Source organism: Hippopotamus amphibius, chromosome 3 (genome assembly GCF_030028045.1).
Source record: "Hippopotamus amphibius kiboko isolate mHipAmp2 chromosome 3, mHipAmp2.hap2, whole genome shotgun sequence".
In the NCBI taxonomy this organism is placed as follows: Eukaryota; Metazoa; Chordata; class Mammalia; order Artiodactyla; family Hippopotamidae; genus Hippopotamus; species Hippopotamus amphibius.
In genome coordinates this window covers 158546466-158552711 of record NC_080188.1, presented here as the reverse complement: position 1 = coordinate 158552711, position 6246 = coordinate 158546466, and positions in this window count along the sequence as shown.

Below are 6246 nucleotides of genomic sequence, written 5' to 3'. Positions count from 1 at the left end.
CCATCCTTTCATCCATCTTTTGAGCATGACTCATACCTCAGTGCTGCTATAATGTTACATATTTATATGCGGATTTATCTTTCAAGAGAGTTTGTGCCTAGACTTGCAAATGGTCTAGCAGTCCACATTTATCATCTCTTCCCACAAACACTGAATTATAACATCCCTGGTACCCAGAAGTACTGTGCTAGTGGTCTTCCCAATTGCTGTAAATGGGACCTTACCTACAGCTTGATATCCTTAGTCATGAGTAAAGTGGTCAAGTCAATAAGTATTCATTGAGTACCAATTCTCAGATCCTACTCTTTGATGTGTGAGATAAAGGAGGAGCAGGCTGGCCAATTGGCACCCAGTGACTGGGGGCAGAGACCTCTTATCCACAGGATTTATTATCTTGATCTTTTGGAGAGGTTAATTAACTTACCCAAGGTCCCAAGCTAGTAACTGGTAGATTTGTACCCAGGTCTCCTTGATCTCAAGAAAAGGATAAAGTAGGGAGTGACAGAGAAGATGACTGGGAAGTTTAGATGGATTCTGAATCTGGCCTGCTATTACCAGCAGGGAATTTTCCACACCTTCCCAGTGTGAACTACAATAAAATAAGTTTATTTGATGTATTAGAATAGATGGACATCAAGTACATACTTAACACAATTCCAGTCACTGTGGGGTTAACAACTGCCAACCAGGGCCTAATTTCCACAGCCTCTGTCACTGCAGACTTTAGTCAAAGGGGGACGCAGTAGGAGTCTTGGATGATGAAACCTCGGGAATCAAGAATTAATTCACAGGATTAGGCAGATGTCTGGGACCAGCTACAAAGAGAAGAAGTGGCCACAGCGCTCAGGTCAGGAGAGAGAGGGAGCCAGCTCTCCACCTGGAGAAGTCCCTTGAGGTGGTGGAGAAGGAGGGCAGAGGAGATGCTGTGTTTCCTGGGCAAGGTTAACCCCTGAAGACAGGTCTTTCTTCTGTTTTGTTGGCCCCAATTTGTAACTTTGATGACTTTTCTGTTCACAAGTCCTACCTATCTACAGCTGATTACCTGACTTGAGTCCCATCCTGGTGCTTTGGGGGGCCCTTCCTGCCTCTCCTAGGATGTGTAGGACTGGTGGATCATTCCCACTGCCCTGCTGCTTAGGGCCCGATTGGCAATGGATATTGTTTGGGTGGTGACTGCTTCCTGTTGCCTGAGTCCTAAATACCAACTTGTTACCGAGTCCAAGCTCACTTTGCTCCCTGCACAAAAGGTCAATAAATTGGGAGACAAGGTGTTGAGACAACTAATAGTGACATTATTTGGAAAGGTGGCTGACTAAGAAGGTGGCAGACTAGTGTCTCAAAATGACCATCTTATTGGGGTCTGGATGCCAGTTTCTTTTATAGAACAGAGAGGGGGAGGAGGTGAGGAAGTAAAGTAAAAAGGCCATAAGTCTTGCAAAACATCTGGTTTGGCCAGCCTTGGGGAGGGGCTGTGTTAATTTCTTCTTTCTTGCAGCCATTCACAGGTGGGCAGGGTCAGAATGTTTCCCTGTAAGCTGAACAAGGGCACTTTAACATTTAGACAAAGGGGCAGGGTTCCCAGAGGGAGGCCATAATGTATGCCAATAGCTATACACAATGTCCTTTCAGTGATTATAGTAATGAAAAGCAATGGAGAGCAAGGGTTAAAGTAAAAGAAACAGATCCAACATGGAGTCAGATTTTGTTCTTCCCTGTTACAAAGTGGTACTTGGATTCTGTGCCTTGTGCTCCATCTTTGGCCCTTTCCCTCCCCAATGAATGGATCTCCTTCAGCAACTGTGACCTGAAACGTGTCTGGGGTGACAACAGCCTTGAATGCTGCACCTCAGCTTAACCTTGGTGCGAAGACGCCTCCAGAATCTGCCTCTGCAGTCAGTGTCTTCAACCCCCATTTCTCTCAGTGTGAGGTTCTTGAGCTGATCCTATATCTGTTCCTCTTTCTGCCTCCCTGCTTCATCAAAGGAATTTTCAAACCTGGATCCTGCTCTGAGAGAGCCTGCAGTCTTGCTAGATAAGCTAGAAGTTTGCAAACAAAACAGATGGACAGCATTCCAAAGAAGGATGCAGTCCATTGCTAAGCTGTGTAATGTGACATATGGTAGGAAATCAGAGAAAGGAAAGAAGCATGGGTGCTGGAATCAGGAAAGGCTCCACGAAGGAGGTGAAGCATGGATTAGACAGTGAGGATGGAGGAGTTAGTCCTCCATTTCCCCATTCTGGCTACAGATGCTCTAACTGGAGTCCTAAGGGTGTGTGGGCTTCCAGGGCCTGGCTTTTGTGTGTGTGAGCACCAGCAAAGGGGACCAGGTGGATAAGAAGGCTTTGCTTCCCTCTAGATGGCCATCAAGAGCTATTAGTGAGGAAAGCAATTATTTACCAACAGACATTAAATCTTGGCTGCTTGTCCATATGGGTAATGATCATAATGAAACCTATTCTCCTGCCAAACAGATATGGATACAATCTTAGAAAATGAAGAGATGGATTCTTTGACAGGGAGCTGGAAGCAGTATCTATCAACAACAGGTGCCCCATTCTCAAGGAAGGCTGCAGCAAGTTAAGAGCACTAGTAGCGATGGGAATGGGGAGAAAAGAGCTAGAGTCATGTTGTTACCGAGTCCAAGCTCACTTTGCTCACTGCATGACAGGCCAATAAATTGGGAGATGAGGTGTTGAGGCAAGGAATAGCGACTTTATTTGAAAAGCTGACAGACTAAGAAGATGGCAACTAATGTCTCAAAAAGACCATCTTATCGGGGTCTGGATGCCAGTTCTTTCATAGAATATAAAGGGGGAGGAGGTGAAGAAGTAAAGTAAAACAGCCATGTAAGCCTTGCAAAATGTCTTCTGGTTTGGCCAGCCTCAGGGAGCAGATGTGTTAATTTTCTCTTTCCTGTAGCCATTCACAGGTGGGCAGGGTCAGGGTGTTTCCCTGTGACCTAAACAAAGGCACTTTGGTTTACCATTCAGGCAGAGGGGCAGGGTTCCCCGATGGAGGCCATCATGTATGCGTATAGCTATAAATATCATCCTTTTAGCGATTATAGTAACAAAAGCAATGGGAAGCAAAGGTTAAAGTAAAAGAAACAGATCCAACAAGGAGTCAGATTTTGTTCATCCCTGTTACAATGTGTGGTCCTGAAGCAGTGAACCTGGAGTTTGCATTGAGACACATGCGGGACTTTGGGGAATAGCTTGTGTTAGCTCAATTCCCAGCCTGGGATTCTGCTACGGTAGGTCTGGGGTAGAGCTCAAGGTAAGATGCACATCTCCAGTTGGATCATAAGAAGACATGGTTTAATCCTTACTCAAATCCCAAGCCTACTTAAAACCTGGGAAGTGCTGACAGGATGTATGACAGAACCACGTCAAGAATGAACAGGACCTGGAAACCTGGTAGGTTGGTATTTCTCAAAGTGTGGACCCTGTGAGGCTCTCCTGGGTACAAATCCTTTCCTGCCCCACCCCCTGCCCATTTCTTGTTTGTAGGAAAAAGGCTTCAGTTTTCCAGACCTTCCCTGAGTACCAAAGGGCAGGTTCAAATAATAGCTAATCAGGGAAGTAGGGGAATCCAGAAACAAAGGAGGAGCAGTGAAGAAATGATGGTGCAGTGCTTAAAACAGGATCCTGGTTCTTCCTCAAGGAGTATACATAACAATATCCTTGAGTTCTTCTGCAGGAACTAAGGCCCCCATCCAGGTGGAAAAGGGCAACTTCAAGTTGAGTGCAAGATTCCTGGAGCATCGCCCTGTTACCTCACCACTAACCAATCAGAAGAAAGTCACATACCCTGCAGCCCTCATCCAAAATTTTGCCTAAGAACTTCTCCCCCCAAAATATTGGGGAGTTTGGGTTTTTGAGCATAAGCCACCCGTAATCCTTGCTTTGCCCTGCAGTAAACCTCTCTCTACTCCAAACTCCAACATTTTGGTTTGTTTTGCCTCACTCTGCAGAGGGAACATGAACTTGTATTTGGGGACAGTTTGTGGACCACCTACAACAAAATGACTCCAGATCTAATGAATCTAATCTCTGAGGGATGGTGACCAGGAATCTAACACTTTAACAAATACACTAGGGTGGCAGATACTTATGGATTTACTTACTAATGTTTGAGAACCACTCAAGAAATCTTAGTCTCTAAGAACATAGGTACAGAAGCCCACCAAGCTCATACAAGCAGGATTGGAAGCAGGATTCAAACCCAGATCTGGCTGGCAATGCTTGGGTGAGACAATTAGATGAAGACAGAATCTAGCAACAGACAAGATCCCATCACAAAAACCAATGGGTCAAGGCACGAACCCAACCTCAGAGGGACTTTGCCCTTAAGGACCAGCAGGGGTCCAGGAAAAAGGGCTAATGCAGGAACCCAGTGGCTGTTTCAGAGATACAAGGTGTGGAACTAGTTCCTAGGAATAAGAAAAACTCAGGGTGGGGAATCAGGGTGAAAATTAGTTCCAAAAGTAGCGACTAGTTTCTGATTAGTACCTAAACCTGAAAAATGCTCCTAGCTGGGTAGAAAGCTGTGCTGTCTTATGTGACATATAGTTATAAATGCTGATTGCCCAACATTAATTTTTTTTTCTGTCTGGGTGCTTTCCTACTAGTCTATCAAAGCTTTGTAAGCACTGTGTTTTTTTTTAATAAATTTATTTGTTTATTTATTTAATTTATTTATTGGCTGCATTGGGTCTTCGTTGCTGCACACGGGCTCTCTCTAGTTGCTGCAAGTGGGGGCTACTCTTCATTGCAGTGCACAGACTCCTCATCGTAGTGGCTTCTCTTGTTGTGGACCATGGGCCCTAGGTGCATGGGCTTCGATAGTTGTGGCACATGGGCTCAGTAGTTGTGGCTCATGGGCTCTAGAGCACAGGCTCAGTAGTTGTGGCACATGGGCTTGGTTGCTCCGTGGGATGTGGAATCTTCCCAGAGCAGGGCTCGAACCCACGTCTCCTGCATTGGCAGGCGGATTCTTTTCCAATGCGCCACCTAGGAAGTCTGCCCAACATTAATTCAAAGGCCCCATGAGTATGCCCATGGACAAAGACTCCCACAAAGAGCTCTAGTCTTTCTATTACCATCAACCCAATCATCCCAGAGAGATTCTCTTCTTTACATGCTGTCTCTAGCATTACCACTCAACCCTCAAATTCTGGTCTTATTCCTGTGATAAATATTCCCCCCCCGCCCCACTTTTTTGGCTGTCCCACGTCTTACCTCCTTTCTTATATTTAGGGAATATTGGCCTTAAAAGCCTTACTAAAAAGCAGATCTCAAATCTGCTGCAAAAGTCAGATATTCAATTTCCAGTTTCCTATAGTTAGAGTGGACAAATGACATGGGCTCAGCAAATCAAATGAAACTACCTGGACTTTATTTGAGCGCTAGTTTCTAAGGGCAGCAGAGGGTAGGGCTGGTGTCCTGTGCCACTGGTGTTGGTGAAACAGGAGGGAAGGGGGTAGGGCACAACTTTTGAAAGAATGACATAGCCTGAGGACATGGCATAAACTGATTAGAACTAAATAGGTCCAAGATGGCACACAAGTTGACTTCCACTAGACCTTGAGTCTCAGTATACCTCATTGTAACACATCAGCAAGCTAAATGATACACCCACAGATACCCATAAAGTGGGTGGTGGTCCAATTTCTGGAAATCCCCACCCCTTCCCCAAAACAGCTGGAATATTTCTCCCACTCATTAGCCTATGAAATTACCTACCCCTATAAAAACTGACAACTCCATACCTTGGTGCTGCTCTCACCTTCTGAGATGACCTACACCCTATCTGTGGAGTGTGTTTCTCTCTAAATGAATTCACTTCTTACCTGTCACTTTGTCTCTCACTAAATTCTTTCTGTGATGAGACATCAAGAACCTGAGCTTTGTTAAGTCCTGAGGCCAGGTGTGTGATCTCAGTTAAAAGAGCATGAGTTCACATGGACGGACCTAGAGACTGTTATGCAGAGTGAAGTCAGTCAGAAAGAGAAAAACAAATAATAACACATATATGCGGAATATAGAAAAATTGTACAAATTAACAGGTTTGCAAGGCAGAAATAGAGACACAGATGAAGGAAACAAACATATGGACACCAAATGGGGAAAGTGGGGGGTGGGTTGGGGTGGGATGAATTGGGAGATTGGGATTGCCATGTATATGTTACTAATAAGAAAAAAAATCAAATTTTACACTTTAAATATATGCAGTTTATTGTATAT